This window comes from Cololabis saira, chromosome 19, assembly GCF_033807715.1.
Source record: "Cololabis saira isolate AMF1-May2022 chromosome 19, fColSai1.1, whole genome shotgun sequence".
In the NCBI taxonomy this organism is placed as follows: Eukaryota; Metazoa; Chordata; class Actinopteri; order Beloniformes; family Belonidae; genus Cololabis; species Cololabis saira.
This window is the reverse complement of record NC_084605.1, coordinates 29,844,815-29,868,713: the sequence shown is the minus strand read 5'-3', so window position 1 is coordinate 29,868,713 and position 23,899 is coordinate 29,844,815. Positions and strand designations below refer to the sequence as shown.

Sequence of the window (23,899 nt, the reverse complement as noted above, 5' to 3'; positions counted from 1 at the left end):
AACAGCAATATAGTCTTGACCATTCTGAAGATGGTGATATCACACTCCCCAAATCTGTGAGAATAGTGGGTTTTCTTTATCTGTTTAGTAGATCAATAGAAAGAAAATGTGGGTGATGAGAGCAAAGCCACTTCTGCCAGAGAACTGTAACTCCCAAAAACAATTTCCCAAAGAAAACCAAGCAAGCAAAGATGATGGACAATCTTACATGAGCACCAACAATACAGCAGTGGCATGGTGACTCTGCAGTGCCTCTGAAATACTGAGGAATTCTCTGTCCGCCTGCTGATTTACAGTAACGCAAACACACCACATGTTCATACAGACGCTGAATCTGTTTAGAGCACTATCCCTCTCATCTGCCCTCTGTCAACACTGAACAACGTACAATTTCAACCATGTCTGTCTGCTTATATGAAAGATATCTATGAGTATATTGGCCATTTTTTAACAGTTTTGACCAACTTATGTCTGACTTCATATCAGAATCAGAATTGTTTTTTTTTGGGGCCGCTCGGTGGCTCAGTGGGTTAAGCAGCGGCTCATATACTGAGGCTACAGTCCTCCTGCAGCGGTCGCAGGTTCCAATCCCGGCCTGCGCACCTTTGCTGCGTGTCTCCCCCGTTCTCTCTCTACCCCTTTCCAGTCTGCATCTTCAATAAAGGGCCACTAGAGCCCAAAAAAATCTTTAAAAAAAAAAAAAAAAAGAATAGTTTTTTTGGCATGCACGATTGAAATATAGTAAAATAAAATAAATATACTCGGTGTAAGTTCAGGAAAATCTGTATACAATATTTATTTGTGCAAAAAAGTAGCAGCTGCATGAAGTGACTGTGCTGCGTCTGTCATTTAATCATTGTTAAATGAGTCTGATGGCTGAGGGGAGGAAGCTGTTCTTGTGGCGGGAGGTTCTGGTCCAGATGGACCGTAGCCTCCTGCCTGAGGGGAGGGGGTTGAACAGACTGAGTCTGGGGTCAGCCACAATCGGACCTGCACGGCCTAGAGTCCTGGAGGTGTACAGGTCCTGTAAAGATGGGAGGTTGCAGCCGATCACCTTCTCAGCAATGCGTACAATGCCTTTCAGTCTGTGTCTGTCCCTGGTGGTGGCCCCAGTGCACCACACGGTGGTGGAGGAGGTGAGGATGGACTCGATGATGGCTGTGTAGAACTGCACCATCACCTCAGTCAGCAGTTTTAGTTTCCTCGGCTGCTGCAGGAACAACATCCTCTGCTGGGCCTTGTTGGTGAGGGAGCCGACGGTCGGCTTGAGGTCCTGGGGGATGGTGGTGCCCATGAAGCGGAATGAGTCCACGATGGAGATGAGAGTCCATCAGGGCAAGGGAGAATGGCGGGGCTGTGACTTTCCATAAGTCTTCCGGGCGTTGAGCTCCAGGTTGTTGCAGCTGCACCAGGACACCAGCCGATCCACCTCCCTCCGTCTGAGAAGAGCCCAATGAGGGTGGTGTCGTCTGCAAACTTCATCAGTTTCACAGACTGATTGCTGGAGGTGCAAACGTTGGTGCACATGGAGAAGAGCAGAGGTAAAAGTAGACAGCACTGAGGGCTGATGGTCCATTCTTCCCCTGGACGCCGTACTGCCTTCAGTCCGTCAGTTATCCACCAGCAGATAGAGTCAGGCTTGTTGAGTTCAGAGAGGTTGTCCTGGAGCAGAGCTTGGCAGGGATGTGTTGAACGCAGAGCTGAAGTCCACAAATGATATCCAATGTGGGGTGGTTTGGTGGAAGTGGAGTGAGTCGTGGTGTCTGGGGAGATAGAGAGGTCTAAAGAGGTCTCAGGGCTGCCAGATGGGCCATCAGACCCAAGTCTTTGAGGCTGTTGGTCAGTCGCAGGTTGTCAGAGGCGTGGGGGCTGTAGACCTGTAGTTGGTGAGCTGCTTAAGGCCCCTCCACACAGAGGCAGAGTCATTGGCAGAAAACTGCTGCTGTAGCATTTTTCACCTCCCTGCTAAAGCTGTATTTTGCCTCCTTGCAACCGTGTCTGTCCCCAGTCCTGAATGCTTCCTCTTTCTGAGCTGCCTGGATTTACCGGTGAACCAGGGCTTGTCATTGTTATAACTCAACCCGGTGAGATGCCGTGGATGAAGTCACAGCAGCAACTCACCCAGATTGTCTGTTGCAGCCCTGAAAACCCCCCAGTCTGTGGAATCCAAGCATAGCTGGTCCACTTCTTTGATGTCCTTACGACAGGTTTTAGCAAGCGTCAGCCTCTGTTAGCGGGGATCAAGTGAACCATTAGGTGGTCTGAAAGTCTGAGAGCCACACGGGCCAGTGCACGTTGGGCTCCGTTCACCGTAGTGTAACAGTGATCTAAAAGTGTTCTCAGCTCTGGTTGGGCATTTAATAAACTGTGTGTATTTGGGTAGCTCCTGGCTCGGATTCCCCTGATTAAAGTCCCAGAGGGGTATAATGAAGGAGTCTGAGAAAGTCCACTCCATATGCAGAATCAGATCTGTGCGCTGAGCCTTGTGCACGTTCGCGTCCAGCGGGATGTAAACAACAGAATGAAGTAAACTCACACAGGGAGTAAAATGGCTCACAGTTAATGAAGAGATACTGTATTCCAGAGCAGGATATCAGTCACATCGCTGCGCCCGCCGCTGTCGATGTAGAAACAGACAGCTCCACCTTTGGTCTTGCCGTAGAGCTCCGAGAAGCTGAAATCCCTCCGGGTGTAGCGCGCAGTCCGCGATCTGTTGACAAAGCCACGTCTCCGTGAAGCATAAAGCACAAGAGGAAGAGGAGTCCCCCTTTCTTCTCATCAGCAACGCCAGCTTGTCCATTTTTTTGCTGAGTGAGCAAACGTTAGAGAGGGAAATCCCAGGCAAAGGCTTGCATAGTCCACGTCTGTGAGGCCCCGGCTCGCTTTCCTCTACTGTAGCGTCTCACTATTTAAGCCAAAAGATGTACCAAGCCTGCAGCAGACACTAGAAAAAACTGGTGATAAATCCGTGGGAGTAATAGATCTAATGTTTAGGAGCTCCTCACAGGCTTGAGAGCATGCTGACACACCATTTACACACAAAAACAAACAAAACGGAGTGCACCAAAACACCAAGGCATCCATCCGTGGTGCCATCTTGTTTGTTTCTTTTTATTTAGCTGTCTCACATAGCATCTCTGGCTCCTTTACAGGACCTGTCTTTTGACTATCTGGCTTGATAAGACTTCTCAGCGTTTGTAAAGCATTATTATCTGTAAATATTGCAATTTAATGTCATGGCATGATTATTGTGTCATTTTTCAGGAAGAAATAAAGAAAATGGCATTTTTCCCCTCCTCTTTTGTGCAAGGACTCAAAAGTTAGAGAGATTTTCTTCCCCAGACTAGGTCCAAGAAATCCAGTCAGTTTTTGCCGTCAATCACATCTGTGTGTTTTTGTTTATTGTGTGCATAATACCTAGCTTTAATTCCTGCCTTTACTAGAAGCCAACTACAGTATGTCACAGACATCTATAGATGTTGTCACGTTTGAACAACATAGACTTAAAAGGCTACCGAAGACAGATGAAGCCACTAGTTTCACAGACTGACAGTCCTCCCCCGAAACTTGTCAAACATCCGCCGGTAGAGTCGTCAGAAACTGCGCGAGCAGCACAGCATGCCCATCCAGACAGGTTAGAGATGGCATCTCTCTGCTGTGCAAGCAGATGTGTGTTTGATTCTCCACAGACAGGTAATTATTCTGACGCGGGCAAGTGACCAGAAAGTACGGTGATGCAACTTTCCATGCATGATGATGTAAAGCACAGGGCACATTAGAGAGCCTGCAAAATACTTCACTGTCAAGATACTCTGGTTCATGGCATAAAGGAAGTATAGGCAAAGCTTTTGCAGTACCAGAATGACAGTATGTGTATATATAATATATATAATATATTCTCACTACTAGCATTTTCGAGACGCGTCGTTTGGGGAAAAAGATAGATCCTACAACCACCATGTCTCAGTCAGTAAATTATGTTTTTGATCCATCGATGAGATACAGTATATATTTCCATGTATTTCCATAAGTTGATGACATAGTGATGAAAAGTCGGTTTCTGGGCTCACCATCTCCGTATGTTATGTAACATCATTATTAATGCTGCTTGGCAGTAGTTTGTGAACTCTGCAAGCTTCATCATCATCCTCACCTTAAAGTCGGTACAAAAAACAAAGTTTGTTTTTATTTGTTTTATCGCTCAGCCAAATTGTCTCATCGTTTCAGTTTTGAATCACTGTTCGGAGCCTCAGCGTCTTTCTGCGTCTTTCAAAACCCCTGGAAAAGTTACAACATTGTGTTCAACCGATTCTGTACCACCAGTTGTTGTGGATAGGTTTGAAAGGATAAGCTGCAGCCTTCCATGTTCCTCCTCCTGAACAACTTTTGTTTTATCAGTTTACAAAACATTTTCTCAGAAGCACAGCTATGGGGAAAATGTTTTACTTATAACTTTATACATTTATGTGTTGTCAGTTTAAGCAGTTTTAAGTTCTGTTAACATGGCTTTGATCAAAGTCAGATTTTTTCGGCAATGATATTTACATATTTTTCTTTTTTTTTCCATTGTATTTCAATCGTTTTTCACCCTGGTTTTAATATTGTCTTATCTCTGTGTCTACATCACGAATAGTGTTGCTCATGTTAATCTGTAACAGGTGTCAGCATTACTGCCATTGTATAATGAGTATAAAATGACAGAATGGCTGATTGCCTTGTTATTTGCTTAATTAGGCTGTGTAAGTAGAGAGTTACAAGAACATAAAGTTGAAGACCTGGCTGTTGGACTCGGAAAGCTTTCAGCTGAGGAAAGTTTTCTTCTCCCTGCTTCATCATGTCACATTCATGCCTACACTCATTGATCGGCGTGACGATGCTTTCCCGATCCGTCGCTCGCTGTGTTCTCCGCATGTTTGGACTGACGGTGACATTTTGAACAGGAGATATATTTAACAAGCACCCCCCTCTTCTCCAAATGGAGTCACTGATTACTGCTTTTAAAATAAGCTGGGCCTAGGGATGGGCGGTATGGACTAAAAAATGTATCACGATAATTTCTGGCATTTATCCCGATAACGATAAAAATGACGATTAAAAAATACCAATTCAACTCCATCTTTTTAACTATAAATCTATTTCGCTCTCAGATCCGCCATGTTTGTTACACAAAAACGTCATCAACGGGAATTTATCTTCCTATCTTCCTTTCTTTCTTTCTTTCTTTCTTTCTGGCTCCTTTCTTTCTTTCTGGCTCCTTTCTTTCTTTCTTTCTTTCTTTCTTTCTTTCTTTCTTTCTTTCTTTCTTTCTTTCTTTCTTTCTTTCTTTCTTTCTTTCTTTCTTTCTTTCTTTCTTTCTTTCTTTCTTTCTTTCTTTCTTCTTTTTTCCTTCCTTCTTCCCTTCCTCTTTTCTCCCTTCCTTCCTTCCTTCCTTCCTTCCTTCCTTCCTTCCTTCCTTCCTTCCTTCCTTCCTTCCTTCCTTCCTTCCTTCACGTACGTTGTGCATGGATTTAACGCAGAACCATAAATCAGCTTTACACAAAAACGTCACCAACGGGAATTTATCCTTTTTACTTTTGTTTTCCTTTTTCCTAGATACAAGTCTGCAGTGCATATACACTTACATGGTATTGTATCATACCCGCGCTTTAATTTGATCCTTTTTGACGGAACAGCACCGTGGGCTAAAATGATGTGTCCCTGGCTCGGCGTATCTGGTTTATTACTGGCTTCAGAACCGGATGACCGCTGCAGCACTCGATCTTACCTCTGGCTGGAAGACCCCCCCATGGCCTCTTCCATAAACAGCATGATTCAGCACGCGAGCTGGGATAACTGACCCCATTATGCGGTGGTCCTGGTTCTCTTTATTAAACGTGAGGGCGTGTTAGTCAAGTGCACTGACCCAGTATTTTCTGCTCAGACCAACAACAGGCCTCGTGGTCGTCACATGCACGGGGCAAAACGCATCAACACTGTCACATCTGACCTTGTTTTGGTAGCACGGCTCACGTGGGATTGTGGAGCTACGGGTCATTGTTGGGGTTATTTTTATCACACGAGGGTCTTTCCTGGGAGAGCAGATTGGGCTCTGCTGATTTAAATATTTTCAGCCGTTCAGATCATATCCCATCGTGCTGTTTAAAACTTGTGCATGTCTCTTCTGTGAATGACAGTCTCCTAATTTGCCAGCTGGATGTATTAATCACCACAAATGTGGCTATTCATGTCAATTAGTGATAATAAATTTATCATTGTCTTGTCGAAGAATTTATCATGATATTAATTTTTCTTGGGGCCCCGGGCGGCTCAGTTGGTTGAGCGGGTGCACCATATGCAGAGGCTATCGCCCTCGTGCAGGCACCGCAGGTTCGAATCCCAGCCTGTCACTCTATGCTGCATGTTAGTTAGTTAGTTAGTTAGTTAGTTAGTTAGTTAGTTAGTTAATATTTATGTCTCCCGCTCTCTCTGCCCATTTCCTGTCTAGCCACTTTCAAAATAAAAAAAACTTAAAGGAGCTTGAGGCTCCTTTTAAGAAATGAGACTCTATAGCGCCACCCTTCACCACGACGGCCGTCAGGGGTACTGCAACGAACAGTGAAGCCAGCACGGGAGAACAGGGAGAACGCACATGCAGCGTCATGTGACGTCACATCCGCAGGACAGCGCGGGAAATTCGGGACCGAATTGCAGCACATTTTGCAGCACACAGCCTGTTCAAGGCAAAGGAGAGATACACTAGACTAGAGGAATCATTCTTTTTGGTTTGGAACGCTTCATCTGACATATTACTAGAAAACTTAAAATGTATACGGATTTTTTTCATAAATCTTGCCACAATCCGGCCTCAAGCTCCTTTAAATAATAAAAAAGTTAGTTATTTTGTTCTGGGTATAAAATAATACAAGCCAAGTACCGGTAGTACAAAATACTCTTGTGTCCACGTAGACTCCATATAGGTGCGGAGGTTCAGTTGCTTTTCTGGTGCTGTCTGAGTTTATTGTTGTTTGACCTTTTGCGTGGTCACTTTATTTCCTGAGTTTGTTAATCACCTCAGCAGGATGTCACCTGTAGCTTTGAGAGCTGCTTTAATGGTTAATCGCAGTTGTCATAAGATAGACTGGGACGGTCTTGTCGAGTGACTGAAAACCGCAATAGCGAGACAACTCTTTTTAAAAGAAAGCAAATATTACTTGAAGTTAAATTGAAACTGATATTTTAGGTTGGAGGGAAAAAAAATCCAACTCCTCTTGTGCTGCTTAAACAGTCGACGGATGCAGCACATCTTTTGTCAGTTAATGCTGTGGCATAACACTGGTTATCGCAGGCTTTTAGGGGATCATGTCTAGCAATTCCTGATCTGCTTTCATAAACTGCTGCTCACTAGACAAAGACTGCAGAAGCTATTGACAAGTAAGTGCATTCTCATCCTCACCCAGTCACAAACAAGCACGTATGGCGTTCCACTCCAGAACTGAACTCAGACAATCGATATCATTCAGCTTGCTCCCACAAAATAACGACACGTCTAATTATCACTGGCTGTCATGATAGTGAGACGCTGTCTTCCAGTAGTATATGATGTAATGTCCTCCCATCCTGTTGTAGTAGCTTAAGGTTTTGTCCCAGGTGAGGTACTGGTAAGTGATGGATGTGGATGGACAGTTACATATCCAGGACTTGACCACGCGTGGTTAACAAATACTGCGCCCCTCCTCTATTTTTGGCAATCTCCCTGCAGTCTCCTGTCTGCATCGTCTCGAATCCATGTAGAGAAGTGTTAAAGTTTGGAAATGTGCTTCTGTACCCATGTCTGTGTTTATTTGCCAGTGACCTTTCATTCCTCCTCTGACAATTCAAAAAAACATTAGTTTAATTTTTCTTCCTCCTTTCTCTCCATTTAACTCCTGCTCTAGTCTCACCACTTGTCCTTTCTGGCTCCTTTGGGATCGTGATCTTGTTTGGGGCAACACTTGGACTTTTGCAAGCTCACTCTGCGGCTCTCGCATGTAAACAGCTTTCCCGTTGTCATGGCTACTTATCATAACGGATGTGAAATAATTTAGAGCAAAAGTTCCCTAAGCAACACAGCATCCAAACCAACACGTAGAGAAATGAACTATGTTTTAATGCAGTTCCCTGCAATCAAGATGCCCAGGACCCAATGGCCTGAAGGATTTGGGTCATTCCTTGTTTCAACAGACCTTGATGGTTATCCATTAATGTGGAGCAGGAAACCTTTCAAACATGTAGAGTGGTGGGTTTTGAGGACCTGGATTGAAGAATGCTGTTTTAACGAATGAAAAGAATGGAAAAACAATATTGTTAAATCTTTTATTCTTCTATTTTATTTTATTCATGGAATTTTATTTATTGTGGGACAAAATGGAGAAGCGTTCCAAATTTTATTTTATGTCTGACATGCAATCACAATAAAGTCTTTCTTTATCTTTAAATCTCGTATGTTTATATTTTGAGATGAGTAAAATAATTAACACCTATAATTTGGTCGTCAAGGGGCATACACCGAGTTCCTTTTCAGTTTGATTTTATTTGTTGAAATAATTGAGCGTTTGTCATTGTTTTACTTTAATTGCTTGGTATTCTCCTTGAATATACTGCTTAGAGAGTAAAATCTGAATGAGCCTGAAAATGATCTGGTTGATCAGTCTGGATCCAGTGCCATCACAGTATCATTTATTGGCCAACTTTTGTCTTTAAAAAAAAATAATAAAAGGGTAAACTTAACATCTATACATATATTCATGTTGTTTCGCATTTTTTACTGCTTTTATTGAGAACCGCTGCATCCAGTGCAGCTTACTCTCTCCGGGCTTCCCAGACCTTGAAACATGTGTTTTTCATGTCATTAGTAATTTTATCCCCTCAGCCAGTGTGTAGAGCACTAGAAATTACTGCTGTGAAAGAACATGCTTTACTGTTAGTCAGTTTGCTGCTGTATTTATGGGCCGGTACTTATCCTTGGACTTCAGCCTGCAGACATAAGAGCCTTATTATTTTCCTACTCACTTTGTCCCTGCTGAATTGAGCTTGTTTTTTCTTTGTCATGTCTCTCAGCTTTTGTGTGATGCGCTCATGCCCAGGTGGGTTCATGGGAACTTGAGAGTTCTGTAGTATCCTGTCCATATATCACTAAACATATAAGCTACATGTAGATGGAGGGCAGATTTAAAGAAGGGATCTATGCTGCAGAGGCTGCCTGCTCTAATCAGAATGCATCAGATCACTCCTCCTTTTCTTACTCTTCATCTTTCTACGCAACATCACATCTCTCCTGTCTTTTTACTCCTTTTTCTTGTTCTCACCTTGTCATTGTCATTCTCCTTTGTTGCATTTTCAGTGTTTGCCCGTCTGTTCTCTCATTACCGCCGAGACTCACGGAGGTTTCAAAGCTGATAGGTGACTAGAGAACTCTCCTGCTGCTCTCACATAGACGAGAAGACACATAGACAAACCACACAGTGGGATGGAAAAGACGAGGAAGAGACTAGAATAAACAGGTGCAGGAAGAGAGATGTCGAGCTCTCGCTGTGCTGGAGTGGGGCAGAATCGAACGCAAGTAAAATAGACGGAGACAAAGTTGAAAATGAAAGATGAAGCCATGGAGAGAGATTTATGAGTTAGAATCGTCAAAGACTTGGAGCGAAGGACACCAAAAGGCTTCTTGTCAAATTGGTAAAATGTATCATTTTTGTCAGCTCAGCTAAATCTGATGAAATCGAATGAATAAGAATCGATTTACTTTGAAGGCCACAGAGGTCATAATGTGCTTTTTGAAGATGCCCCGCGTGTTATATTGGTACAAAGCTTTGTGTGCATGAAAGAAGCGTGCAAAGTGACTAAGCCCACATTCCAGACATTTCCGCCTAAAGAAAAGCTTCACACCTGAACTAAAAAAAGGTAACTCTTTCTCAACAGCATCACCTTGGAACCCAGATTTTTCCTAATTTAATACAGCCTAATCTTAAGAATGAGCGTGCATGCACACCGACAGTCTGGACCGAATTAACTTCAGATAGTTGAGGAGAAAAACTTTTATTTAATTGTTTTAATTATTCCAATGGTTTTCGTAGACCAGTAAATGAAATGATGAAACTTTATGGACTTGTTGTGAAAAGCGCCTGCAGGATGTAATCAGATAACGACTCATTCGTGATGCTGCAGGTATTTGAGGATTGAACAGGGAGGTCTCAATTAATGCTCCCAGTTCGTATCAGATCTGTTAGATTTAAAACCTAACCTGCTGAGATCAATAATTCGTGCTAAGAAATAGTTGACAATTTTATTTTTTTTTAAGAACTTCTCGCCATAAACTGTTGACCCCCAGAAATCTGACAACAATTTGAAAAAATCATCAATAGATGAAACATATTCTCCACTTCAAACATCTCAAATCTACTTATTCTGGGTTAATTTGGGGATTTTCTCCCAGAATATCTTTATATCAGACAAAACAGGTAATTAGATGTTATATCTAAAGATTGATTAGTTGCAGATTGCAGCCTTTAAAGCAAGTCATCTTGTTTACTAAGACCAAAATAGATGGGTGATACATAACTTCTGCCTTTGGCTCATTGGAGCCTCAGTTAACTGGGCCCTCCCTGCGAAGAGGTAGGACACACACACACACACACACACACACACACACACACCAGCAGCCAAGTGAGATCATGCATGAAGTCAACATATAAAATCAGCAACTCCAACTCACAAACACACGTTTCTTCCCCTGGAACCGGTGTGCACAGTTCAGCCCAACCGAGAGGGATTATTGTGAAGCTCCTCCAGTTTAAAAAAAACCATCCAAAAAATCCTTTTAATGAATAATCTTATTACCACATGAAGGGTAACACCTGGCTTGTTCCAAAAGCTGTCGTTTTGTTGAAGGAGGGCAATTTGTTTTGTGGATGAATGAGTGCCCCTTTCAGAGAGCAGAGCGACTGGAGGTAAATACACACTTCAAACCGCTCGTTTGGAAGCCTTTGCACTTTTTGCAGGTCAGCTCAAAAATATTTCCCCACCGGTTCCCTTTGTTGTGTGAACAACATCTTTTTGTTTTGTTGTGACTTTGTTTTTGGCTTCCAATCTCCCTACCCTCCGCCTGCACGCACGTCGATGCGTCTGCTGTGCGTGTGTGTTTGTCATCACATCTGTAGCCCCTTTCTTTCTCCCTGGTGAATTACTGGTGAAGCTTAACCTGAAATCACTGATTTAGAAGAAAAAAAGATTAGCTTGGAAATGTTCGGCCATCACACGTCCAGGATTGCTGTGTCCAGTTGTCACATGAAGGTGCATGAAGGTGAAAGTCAGACAGGCAGTGACAGATGAAGGCAAACATGTCCTGTCCTTTCTTTTTCTTTTCTTTTTTCCCTTCCTTGAGACTCCCTACTTTTATTCTAACTCAAGGCTGTGGACACTTTCATGTCACACTAAAGTATCAGCACATAATACCCTTTAACTGAATAAAAGAAGCTCAATATCCTCCAGTGCCTTGTTTCAGTTTTTTTTTTTTCCTTCCTGCTTTGATTTTTTTTTTCCTTCTCTCCATCTTCATCTGTTTCTTTCCGTCCTTTTTTCCTCAGTGAATGTGGAAAGTGAAGTGGAGCAGAGGGGAGATTGTATCAGTGCATTGATGTGAGCTGTGGTTACGGGGTTGGGGGGGGGGTGGCGGAGGGGGATGGGGGGGTGATAGCGGAAGGGTTGTGGGATTAGGGGGACTGACATGGGTTTTGTGTGGCATCTGAAGGACGATTGAGATGTGAGCCCCCACCCCGCTCCCCCCACCCACTCGTTCTGCTGCCCACATCAAGGAACATGCAGACACAGGCACAGGCTCATAATCCAGAATGAGATGCGGATTTCTGCCAGTCCATTCATCTAGACGGGCTTTCAGTTGAGGTCTTTCATCAGATGCAAGGAAGTGACCGATGTCTACAGTTCTCATTAGCCATTCTTCTCGTTACAACCTGCCCGCCTCTAAAGCAGCGCTGCCTTACGGGATGAAGGCTTCAAAGACAACAATTCTTGGGGTTGAGATATGAGGGTGTTTTATGTAACGTCGTTCGGCTGCAAAACTGAGAGGAAATGCAGCATCATGCAAGCCCTTGAACACGAGCACTGTTTTATCAGGCATCTGGAGCAAAATCAGAGCAACAGAAAACTGACCTGCCACTTCTCATAAATATCAGCAACCAGTGGCACAGCTTTTTTCTCCCTTTTTCTTTCTTTTTTTTTTTTTTTAAACTGCAGGTTTAAACATTTTCATGTTTAAAGTTTCCTAAAGTGACTAAATCATTCAGCAACTGTCGCCTGAAACCACTTCAGCCCTGTACAGGCAACTAAGCATAAAAATGACTCAGATTTACTTCCTTTCATCTGCCACATTTATTTGACATTTGATCAGTTGGCTTGAAGCGAAAATCTTCTGCAAAAATAGTCTTCCTGGCTTATCCAGGGCTCAGTCCGGCAGAGCAAGAAGATTTCTCGGATTCCCCCTCAACAGAGATTATTCGAACGGACTTTCCATCTTTTACTTGCAGCATGAGAGATGGAATAGAAGAGAGGATTCAAAGAGGAGCAACTCACCTCAGACTGTGAAATGCTGACGTAAAGGATGCAATAGCCTAGATCCCTGGTTGTGCCCGTGCATGCCCCCCCTTTTTTTTTTGGAGAGGATCAGAAGCAAAACTGGAAGAGCCGGACTATGCCATCGCTGAAGTTAAGAGGACATGCGAGCAGGCGGAGCAGCAGCGGCAGTAGTTGGGACTAGTTGCTGCACATCTGTGTCCTCTGATCCAGGGATGTTAGGTTCCTCTGAGCCCCAGACAGTCAACACTCCCCTTCTCAAACTGCTCTCCTCTGCTCCCCTGTCTTCCTCCACACGGTGTCGGCAGGGGCTTGCTTTCAACTCACTCATGCGCGCATTCCACACACACTCACACAGATAGGGACACACACACACACACGCACGAGCGCCCGCACGCGCTCGCTCCGGACACCTCAGCGACAGAGCCCACGCAGGCAGAATATCCCCATCATGCCACTGCAGTCCCGCACTCCGGCTGTCTTCGCTTTCCTGTTTGTGAGTGTGTGTCTGTGTGCGTGGAGGGAGGGAGGGTGAGACGGACAGACAGAGAGCGGGCGAGAGAAAGAGAGATAGATTAAGTGAAAGGGGGAGGGAGCAGGGGAGAGAGGGAGGAGGGACGGTTGCGGTAGAGAGAGTGCAGCTCTAGTTTTGGCTACATCTGGCAGGTTCGTCCATCCCACCGCTTTTAACTTGTCATCAGAAGAATCAGTTCGGTCCTCGACCTCACTTCCATGTTCATCATCCGTGCTTCAGATCTCAATCTTTTTTTTTTTCTTTGTCAAGGGAACCGATTTCTAACTTTGAATGGATGTTTTAAGAAAGTGCTTTTCCTCACAGCTCCACAACGTAGCATTCAAGCATTTCTCTCAAGAAAGGCAACATCATGTGTGTTTGAGGTTTCCCTGTCTGCACGCACACCTGTTTCTTTAATTCTTTATTTTTTTGTGGCCTGATATCTTTAAAGAACGATGTCATGTTTTGTCAACCTTGAAAGTTTCATCATGAGTCCATTCACCTTCTGTCATCTCTATTTCCCAGAGTCCTCACAGCTCTTTTCTTTCGTGTGGGAAGATGATTCCATCTGCTTGTCTTTCGCTCTCCAGAGCTTGTTTGTCTGATCTCCTCTCAGCTATTAATCCATGTGTCACGGGCTAGTCGGCAGTTAACATTGTTAGTGTAGGAGAAGACCTGTTTTTCATCTGGGAATGAGCATTTTCTTCCCCGAGTTAATTGGATTTGCGGTGTACCGTTACAGTATTTAATGAACAAAACAGGGAGAGAAAAGGAGAGGTGGGGGAAAAGAAATGCGCTTGATGAGAGCTTGATCATGTAAAAGTGGGGCTGTGCAAGCGTGGTTGGATGTTTTTTAGAGCTGTGGCTCGCCCTTGTTCTTGAACAGAGAAAAATCTGAGTCGTGCTTTAAGCCTCAGGTATCATGGTAATGAGCCGCAGCTCTGAGACAGCAGCTGCTGCGCAGTCTGTGTTGATGCGAGTATGTGTGAGCAACTTCACAACATTATCTTTGCCAGCACAGACCAGAATAGACAAACGGTGCACTGCTTCACAACTTGTGGACGGTAAAGTTATTCAAAAAAGAAATTAGTGATTAGTGATGTGAAATAAACCAGAAAAACCAACATTGCATGAGGTTTGATTTAATCATGGCAGAGTGATATGTTAGTCATATATTAGTTGTTTCACTCCACATCTAAAATATTTTATCAACAAATATTTCTTAATTGAGTCTCTCTTTATTACCAGTCAAGTTTTTTTTCTTCTGCATTTATTAAACCAGTTTAGGGCACATAAAAGACATAAATCTGACATCAAATGAAGCTTTTTACATGCTAGACGGCAAAAGTTGGAGCTTAAACAAAAAGAGTTGATAAGTTAGTGCCTCGAAGGTGTGGACAAAGCGATTTTGGGTCTGGCTCTTTTTGCATATCTATTTAGTTCAGGAGTTTCCCCTCCAGAACCCAAATATCCGGGAGGGGGAGTATGTTTAATAAATCAACCAGAGGTTTTTAAAAAGCTTTGTTTTAATCAGTGTGTCATCGGATCCGTTTCATCTTATTCAGCAGCTTCTTCAAGTCACAGCTGATCAATGTCTTCTGGATATGAAATGACCCAACTGTTGTGATGGGGATGGTCTTCTTTAAACAGAACTTCACTAAAGAGTGTAATTGTATGATACTGGATTAAACATTATTCAAGGAACACATGGTAAACTAAACTTTTAAACTGTTTAACATTCTGTTATGTTAAGAAAAAGTTTTTGTGTTTTTTTAGTTTGTCACAAAAAAAGTGAAGTTCAGATTTTCAGTGCATTTGGTTCATTGTTTTGCAGTCAGGAGTTTTGAAGTCAGCGATTGACAGTTGCCTGTGACAACCTCTGACTCATCTGTCTGTTCTGGTCATGTGCAGAAAAGTCTGTCATTACTACCATAACAACTCGTTCCAGGTAAATCGGCATGTTTTTGCTGGAAATAGAGTGATGAGTAATTTAGTTTATTTTCCAGAGTTCAGCCAGTCCTGCTCAGTGAATCCAAACATTTCTCTTTGTAATATGTCATGAATATGCGGTTGTTGTTTTCCTCTTCCAGGTTTCCCTCTGTTACTTTTCATCAAACAATCTCCGGTTTCTAGTTTCTTGCAAACCCTGACTTAAAAAAAAAAAAAAACCCCAACAAACTCCCCAGAGTGTGCAAGGCTCAATAATGTAATCTTTCATCTTTTCACACCCATCGTTTAGTACCTGCCAATCAAACTACAATTTTCTTGTGATCTTGAGCAATTTGTCGACAACCTTCATATCATATAATCAGAACGTGGGGCATATAACCTTGCCCGATATAGTAGTTTTTTTGGTTTACCCCAGAACACGGATGAAAAAGTAAAAGACAACTTTGCTGAATGTCATACATCTTTTTAATCCGCTGGTTTCTGTCCTCATGTTGACCTAACCACCGCCCCCCCGGTAACTCGTACGTGGAGTCCCCAGCAGCTCCACATACTTAGCATGCTTGTTTGCGTGGCATCGAAGAGGGGTGTCATCGAGCCTCTCTGATGCATCTTTGAGTAGTTTCATCAATAACCAACTAATGCCATCTAGCAAGCAGTTGGAACGCAGTCAAGGTTTTGTTCGTTTTTTTATTTTTTTTATTCATTGCTGAGCTCAGCAATTTGCAAAATTAAGACTTAAAATCATGTAATGTGAAAGCAGCTTTAAGTGACTAAAAGATAGAAAACTGGAAAGGTTGTGAAAACCTTTTGTCAACTCTGATATTTTTCAGTACTCGACCATGCTTTGACTGCTAAGTACATATTAAAAATGCAAGAAGGTGCTAAAGGATTTTCAAAGGATGAAACAAATAATGCACCAAAATACAGCTGAAATCATTTTTTTTTTAATCCATTAGACCTCCTTCAGTTCACTACACTGGAGCTATTCAAGCCAAGTCCTTTATGACACAACAGGAAGTTTTGTTTTTATCTGTTCAGCCTTTGACTCGTCTGACTTTTCAACAACATGACACAATACTCCCGAGCAGTGGAGTAGCAACACAACAGTTTAATGACACGACTTCTTGTTCTGTGCGACAGTAACACACCTACAGTACCCCGCAGCCTCGTTGTTGTGCAGCCGAGCAACCACAAGCTGCGACATTGACCCACGAGAAAGCTGAATAATATTTGTAAAGATCTGACCTTGGAACATCTCAGTGCTTTGGAAGGGTTTCAGATTTGAACCCGGGGTAATGTTATTTGTCTAATGCTTAGAAGTCCTTTGGGAGGCCATCACTGTATGTACAAATGGGATAAGCTTTGCTATTTTCTTTTATGGGGACCTACTCAGCAATCTGCTTGTGTAAGCAAACTGTTTCTCATGTGGATAAACCCGTGGCATTGGACATTGGAATGACTCTCCTCTCCTATTGATTTCATTACCATGAAGCCAAGCCCTTGGGAGACTCCTACGTGATGTCCTCATCCCTCGCATGTACAATATAGACGGCACTGTTGAGACAAACCAAGAGCCTTACGAGGTTTACTCCACGCTTTTTCTTTTTTTCTTAGGATTGTACAGTAATGTGGAAGAAGGTGCACAGAAAAACAAAAGAAGTTAGAAACTACAAGACTTCAGGAAACGATGTCCTTTGGAGAGATGCGACCAAGGCTGATATGTTTGGCGAGCATGTACAGTGACACATTTGGCAAAAAACCAAAGACGGCATTTCACAAACGCAAGATAAGGGATTAAGCCGGGATATGTCAGTTATCCCGTCTGAACTTTGCCTCCAGATGGGTGCAGGAAAGCCGGGGCGGATAAGTTGCCATGGAGATGTATACATGGCAGCTAGTCTGGTTGAGGCCAGGCTAACGAGCGGGATCTCTTAATCCAGCTGCTCTATCTGCTCAGTCAGCTGCCGCTCTGAAAATAAATTCAATCAACAGTTATTCCCCATCTTCTGCGTGTACGTTACCTTATTTTCAGTAGCCTGCATCAATATCTTACAGAGAAATTACTGGACATTATGATCATCATTTGATGCAATAATTATAAAGGTAATGGACCTTGTGAAAGTGCCTGTTTGTATTGATGGAAGATCCCATTCATAATTTCATATCATGCATGTCTTTCATAATGGTTTCCCTGATTTGAATTATAATGTGGACGATGAAGCTTTCATTCTTATAAGTGCTTTCTGACGGGAGTGTGATCTTGGCCGGTCGGATCCCCTGGCATCTCCCTTTTATGTAAAGAGGCAGACTCGTTTTCTTTAAAGAATGGCTGTATCGGGTATTAGCTGCTTAACCTCCTCATAGTTCCATTATAAGCTGCTCTCTCTGTGAAAAAGGGGTGGCTTGCATTCGCTCAATTTCTGAATCACTAAATCTGTGACTGACATCAAAATCTGCTTAAAAAAAAACCATGAACGCCCACGTACCAGGATTAGTTACACCTGGCTTGACATGGCCGCGCCTCCTCATCCTGGTTTGGAGTTGGCGCAGTGGAATAGGTCGGGATTAACTCAGCAGGATATGCCAAGCCCTGGTTTCTCAGACCTCCTAGATGTCCTGATACCGCCATAGTGCAACACCCTTCTGCAGTGATCAAGCATGGACATTTCTGTGTACGACAGCATTCAGGTGTCAAATGAGAAGCCATCTATTCAACTGAGCTTTGCAACAGTATATTGATCCCAAACACACCAACAGATTCACAACAGAGAGGTTGAAAGAATAAAATGAGTCCAAACCATGAACAATTGAAATACTCAGAAGAGACTTCAATAAATGAACTGCAGCAACATTGAAGAAGAGAAAAACCTTATCATTCAATACATTATGACACTTTTTATTTTTGGTCAGGATGCATAAAAAATTGCAGCTGAAATACAGTGAACCCTCTTTTTTTGGTTCAATACCAAAAGAAAAAAAACCCAGCATAAATTGAGAGAAATCTTGGTATGAATCTTCATACTACAACAGGTCTCTATACTTTCTATACTGTACGTGTCGGGAGGAGGACATCAAACAGGAGTCCCCAGAGGGTTTGACTTGGTGGTAATAAAATCAATAGAAGAATCACTGCCTCTGTTTTATCCACCTGAGAAACGGTCTGCTTACACAAGCAGCTTTCATAGCAGAGTCTCATGAAAGAAAATAGCAAATGCTTACATTACCCGCACATACAGCGATCCCTTCTCAAATCACCTCTATACATGAAACGAATATCATTGGAAATTAAAATTCCTTTGAACAGGAGTCCGGCTTTCCTCTCACTGCCGTGGCTTTAACTGCTCTTTTTTCAGTATCGTTGTTAGTATTAATAAGTAGAATGCAGAAAGTATTTTCACTTGACTTTTTTTGTTTTTATTACTTTTTGGTCTATCATTCCCTTGTGTACGGTACTTTCTTCTTTCATCATTGTGAGCATGCACCTTAATAATTTGCAGATCTTAGTTGAATTTTCTCTTAAACTAGACATGAACTTGAAGAAGTAACGTAAAGCACATGTACACCATTATTTTATAATGTTACGATGGCATATTTTGAGCTGTATATGCATCAACAATTATGTTCCATCTTTCCCAGAAATGTCAGATTGTATGCTTTTCCTATTCCGCTTCAGGCATGACGACCACCAATTTTTGACACAAATTGTTGGCTGTCTCCAAAAAGAATACTGAAAGTTATTTTGAGCCTCCTTAAGAAGCTGTTACGGCACATTTTAGACCCATATAATTCCCCCTAAGCTCCAGTATTTCCACCCAATCTGCCATGCTGATCAGGGAATGATCTGCAAGAACGTTTTTTATTTTACCCTCCATTGAATGATACACGCTTGGCAATGGAATCACGTAACGTTCCTGTAAAAGAAATTACCTTTCAGCCACTTGCTCGGCATGATTTCCTGTATAAATGAAGCCGTTTGATTGAGGAAGTGTGAGGCTTTGATGTGTTTGAGTGTTACAATGCCTCCTCGGGTTTCTGTATGTTGGGTGTAGTCTGAAAAATTGAAGCATGGGTCACTTTCATGGCTCGTTGCCTGTATTTTATGCGATTTATCCTTGTGTTCTCTGAACTGTTTATTCGGGCATAACTGTAGACTACAGTAACTGATGCTAATGAAAACAGAAAGTGAATGGTCTCAACTTGACTAATGGGTTTCCTAGCAATAACCACTGGATGATCATCCGTCTCGTCATCTTGTCAGTTTGTGGCCTCTCTGAATCTCACCGCAACATATGTCAACTCAACCCACCTTTAATAAACCAGTGGGATAAATGGTCAAGTGCTGCTGCTTTTCTGCCATTTCCAGTCCTTGTTTGTGTTTGAGATGGTTTAGTTAAGATTGTTTTGATAAAAAAGTGACTCGCTGAAGCTGTATTTTATCAGCCAGAACATATGAAAGTATTTTATTGGCGAGACGAGCAGTACCATGAGTTAGCTCTGGTTTGGGAAGATGACCTGATTTTTTTTTTTCCCCCAAAACTGAAAAGTGACACATTCTTTCATATTTCATGCAAGATTACTTTTTAAGTTTATACATAAAAAATGCAAAAGTTTAGTCACTCTGGACAAGCAGCTCTTAGTGCTGTCAGGTTTTTATTCCGGCAGCAGATTTTCAGTAATGTTTAGTTGGAAGGACTTTTCATAGACTCATTAAAGCCTCAACTTGCACCTTTTTTAGAGGTGCTTGTGTAAAAGATAATGTCAGAAGGATTACTGTAGTGCTTGATAAAAGATTAAGTCAAATAAGTTCAAAATGGCAAAAACTGGTACAATTGATTAATGCAGTACTGGCTGCAACAGAGGTATAATCAATTCATACTTGTGCTCCAAAGCTCCAGAGGTTTTATTTTTATAAAATCATTCAACCTTTTATTCTTAATCATTCTTTTGTTCATTGTAGCCTGAAAGCTCTCATTATACATACATTTTTTTATAAAGTACAACCATTTTATCCACTTAATTTTGAATTGTGCTGTCAGGATGCAGGCAAAGGTTTTCTTATTATGATTTTCTTTTTTTCTTTTTTTAAGATTTTTTTTTGTTGCTTCAGTGGCCTTTTATTTTGAAAGTGGCTAGACAGGATTCTTGGGGTAGAGAGAGGAAAGGCATGCATCGAAGAGTCACAGGCCAGATTTCGAACCTTCGCTGCCTGCACAAGCGCAATATTAATGAGATATAGATGCTTATTGTGAGAACGTGAACTAAGAAAACACATCTGGGGTCTTGATGTGGTTAATGGATACGGTAGCTTTGATTTCTTTTTGTCTTGGCAGTGCAGTTCTATTTGTATAGACAGGGTGTCTCCATCCTTTGCTAAATGGCCTCGAAACCCATGTGAGGTATTGTTGTGTGTGCTGTGGAATTTCCGCTGTAATGAGCCAGCAAATTTGTGTTGCACCAGGCCAGGAGTTAATAGACAGAATAAGGAAGTCATTTTCATCCCTGTTGGTCAGCAAACCCTTTTCTTCGCCATTCTCTCTCATCCCATGTAAGTTTTTTTTCTCCTCCTGAGATGTGTTGAGGTTCAGGATATGGCTCCCTATAGACCTGCATGACATTTCCCAGCTGGCTTAATTAAAGTCATATAACAATGCTTCGTTTTTGCAGAATCCCTACACAGCAAGAGCAAACTTTTTTTTTTTTTAATTTTCGTTTTTGCTGTCAGGCTCTGGAGTGAGATGAATTATAAAAGAGATACAAGCTTGAGACCAGCATGTGATGAATCAGGCATCGCTGTCTAATCGCAGATTTTTCATTTCAGCAAAAATTCGTTTTAAATTCCCCTCAAGCATAAGATATGAAGGTAGGGTTAGTAAATTTGCAGCTCCTAGATCCAGTGATGGATGTCAGGAGTAAAGTTTCATTTTATTTTAGTTTATCTGAAGCATACATTTGAATAGATAAATGTGCAGGATTGATTGGCTGTCTAGTTTTTGACCATCGAAGGACTGTTTCCATGAAAAAATGTGAGCATTTTTGTCTTGTTTTTTAGCTGCTTTATAAAATTAAAAACACATAGTTTTCACACACATCCTTATATTGATACCCACATAGCACACATATACACCCCCTCCCCAAAAACCCCCACCAATGACCAATGAGGGCGTCACCACAGGGAAACTGCCCAGATCAGGGCCAACCGGTGTCCACACCACAGCCAAGGCTGCAGTGCAGGACTCCCCTTAGACCCCGACCAGGGCAATCCCCACAGCAACGGCCCCACAGGCCTAATAAGCAGAGTCCCCGGTGTGGAAGATCTCCATGAGGAAAAGCACAGGCGTTAAGAACAACATAAAATAAAAGTTAACATAACATAATATTTAAAATAATAACAAATGATAACAAACTAAACCAAACTAACAAAATAAATGGACAGCTACTATAAAGGAAGGCCTTGAGCCTCTTTTTAAACATGTCAACAGTCTCTGCCCTGAGGTTCTCTGGTAGGCTGTTCCACAGGTGAGGACCGTAGTAGTGAAACGAGGTCTTACAGGAAGTTTTTGTTCTTACTTTAGGAACAATTAAAAGACTGGTACCAGAAGACCTCAGGGTCTGCAAGGGCTCATAATTTAAAAGCAGATCAGATAAATAAGAAGGCCCAAGACCATTAAGACATTTCTAAACTAATAAAATAACCTTAAAATCAATCCTGGGAGCCACGGGGAGCCAATGCAGGGATTTTAAATTTGGTGTAATGTGTTCCCGCCCTCTGGTCCTCGTTAGCACACGTGCGGCTGAATTCTGTAGTAGTTGTAAACTTGGAATACTCTTTTTAGGAAGACCAGAGAGCAGGGCATTACAATATTCCATTCTCTTAGAAATAAAAGCATGCATCAACACCTCCGTACTGGCAAGAGAGAGAAATAGATGGACTCTGGTGATGTTTTTAAGATGATAAAATCTTGCCTTTGTTACATTTCTACTATGTGGCGCAAAATTCAGCTCAGTTGAAGTTAAAAAGGGTTAAAAAGGATGCCCAGATTTTCTCTCACACTGAGAAGATTTAACATTTAGCAGTTTTGGTTAAACGATCTCTCTCTTGTTTTCAGGACCGATAACTAAACCTCTGGTTAAACTGTTAGAAATTATCTGCCATCCATGACTTAATCTCTAAAATACAGTTTAAAAGAACATTAACTAGTTCCGGGTCATAGGGAGACACGGCCATGTAAAGTTGTGTATCATCAGCATAGCAGTGAAAACCAACGCCATGTCTTCTGATGACATCCCCAAGTGGAAACATGTATAGATTACAACGTAATGAGCCTAAATTTGATCCTTGGGGAACCCCATAATTTATTATATGAAATCTTGAGGAATATGTATCCATACTTACAGAGACCCCCATGCCTCTCTTGAAGGGTCATTAGGGTAGGTTTCCCCCAGGTCACCATATAAGATGTTTTGGTCACATGAATCCAAGACCCTGTTTACACCTGGCTTTAAAATCCACCATGATTGGTCCAGTCACAAGTGGACTGGCTAGTCTACAAGTGTAAATGCACCCAGGATGGATTTGAGGATGCATTGAGATCTGATCACTCAAACCCCATCGTAGGTGGTCCCATAGCAGTGTAACCACAGCATATTCTGGGCTACAAGGGCTGGCTACATAACTGATGTCTTCTGTCTAGGTGGAGGGATATACTAATTTACATGACATGACAGCTGAAAACACACCACCATTATGTCATGAACTCATCTGTGTTGTTTTGATTTGCCTGCCTGAAGCCTAATTTATCCTTCTCTGTCGAATCAATGGCGTCGCGACACAGAGCCTCTCTGTCGATCAACCCCCCTCCGCAGAGCTCTGCGTTGCCTGATGTGAATCCCCAAAACTTTCTGACTACACGTCATTTGTTCTTCTTCTTTTTTGAATTTCCCTGTCGCCATCTCTTCTTCACCGACTGATGGCCAACATTTATCAGCTCCAACTCACCAGCGATGGCGTGGGAGCTGTGCGTACCCTACCTGTGTCGTTGCTATGCAGAAGCATACATCACCCTTCAGCTGTTGTTCTTTTAAAGTCTGATATATCCATTCCTATTTGGATCTGTCTGAAGCATTTAGTTATCTTCAGTATTTTTTTTCTCATTAGGGCCCGAGCACTTGCAGTGCGAAGGCCCTATTGTATCTGTAGGAATTCTTCTTCTTCTTCTTCTTCTTATTGTTCTGACAAAAGGAGGGCCTTTTTGCCCCCCTAAACGTGCCCAAAAAGTCACCAAATTTTGCATGCAAGTCAGGCCTGGCGAAAAATTTGATATTTAATGGTTTACATTAATGGGCGTGGCAAAATGGCTCAACAGCGCCCCCCGGAAAACTTTGTGCCTCAAGCCCCACAATGCGGTTTGTCGTACATGCACGAAAATCGGTACACACCTGTATCATGGCCCAACTTAAAGAAAAGTCTCTGGGCGTCATGTCGAGAAACCGAACAGGAAGTCGGCCATTTTGAATTAATCATGTCATTTTGGCGAAATGTATGCCTTCCTTCGGCAGTTAATACGGCCCGAACCGTAACGTGCACCCAGGTGTGTTATACATCAAAATGTGCGTCTCCATCCTCCGACACCACGCATTACTTTTCTCTTTCAAAAGCGTTACCGTGGCGACGCTAGACGCCGAAAAGCGCGCCCACCCTTCATCTGATTGGTTCAGACAGAAAAAACTTTGCGCCTCAAGCCCCTCAATACGGTTTGACGTACATGAACGAAAATCGCTACACACCTGTATCATGTCGCAACTTAAAGAAAAGTCTCTTGGCGCCACGGCCGA

General features: G+C 42.4%; 2 protein-coding genes across 5 annotated transcripts in view; one reads left to right on the top strand and one right to left on the bottom strand.

The window, feature by feature from the left end:
* LOC133419676 (inhibitory synaptic factor 2A) overlaps positions 1-13,125 on the bottom strand; it is a 38,950-nt gene extending 25,825 nt beyond the window's left edge. Inside the window, exon 1 of the mRNA XM_061709032.1 lies at positions 12,604-13,125. The gene's annotated coding sequence lies outside the window, so the exon portion shown is untranslated. The remainder of the gene's footprint in view (positions 1-12,603) is intronic.
* The window catches only part of dock1 (dedicator of cytokinesis 1), a 237,588-nt gene that overhangs the window by 135,272 nt on the left and 78,417 nt on the right, over positions 1-23,899 (top strand). The window lies entirely within an intron of this gene.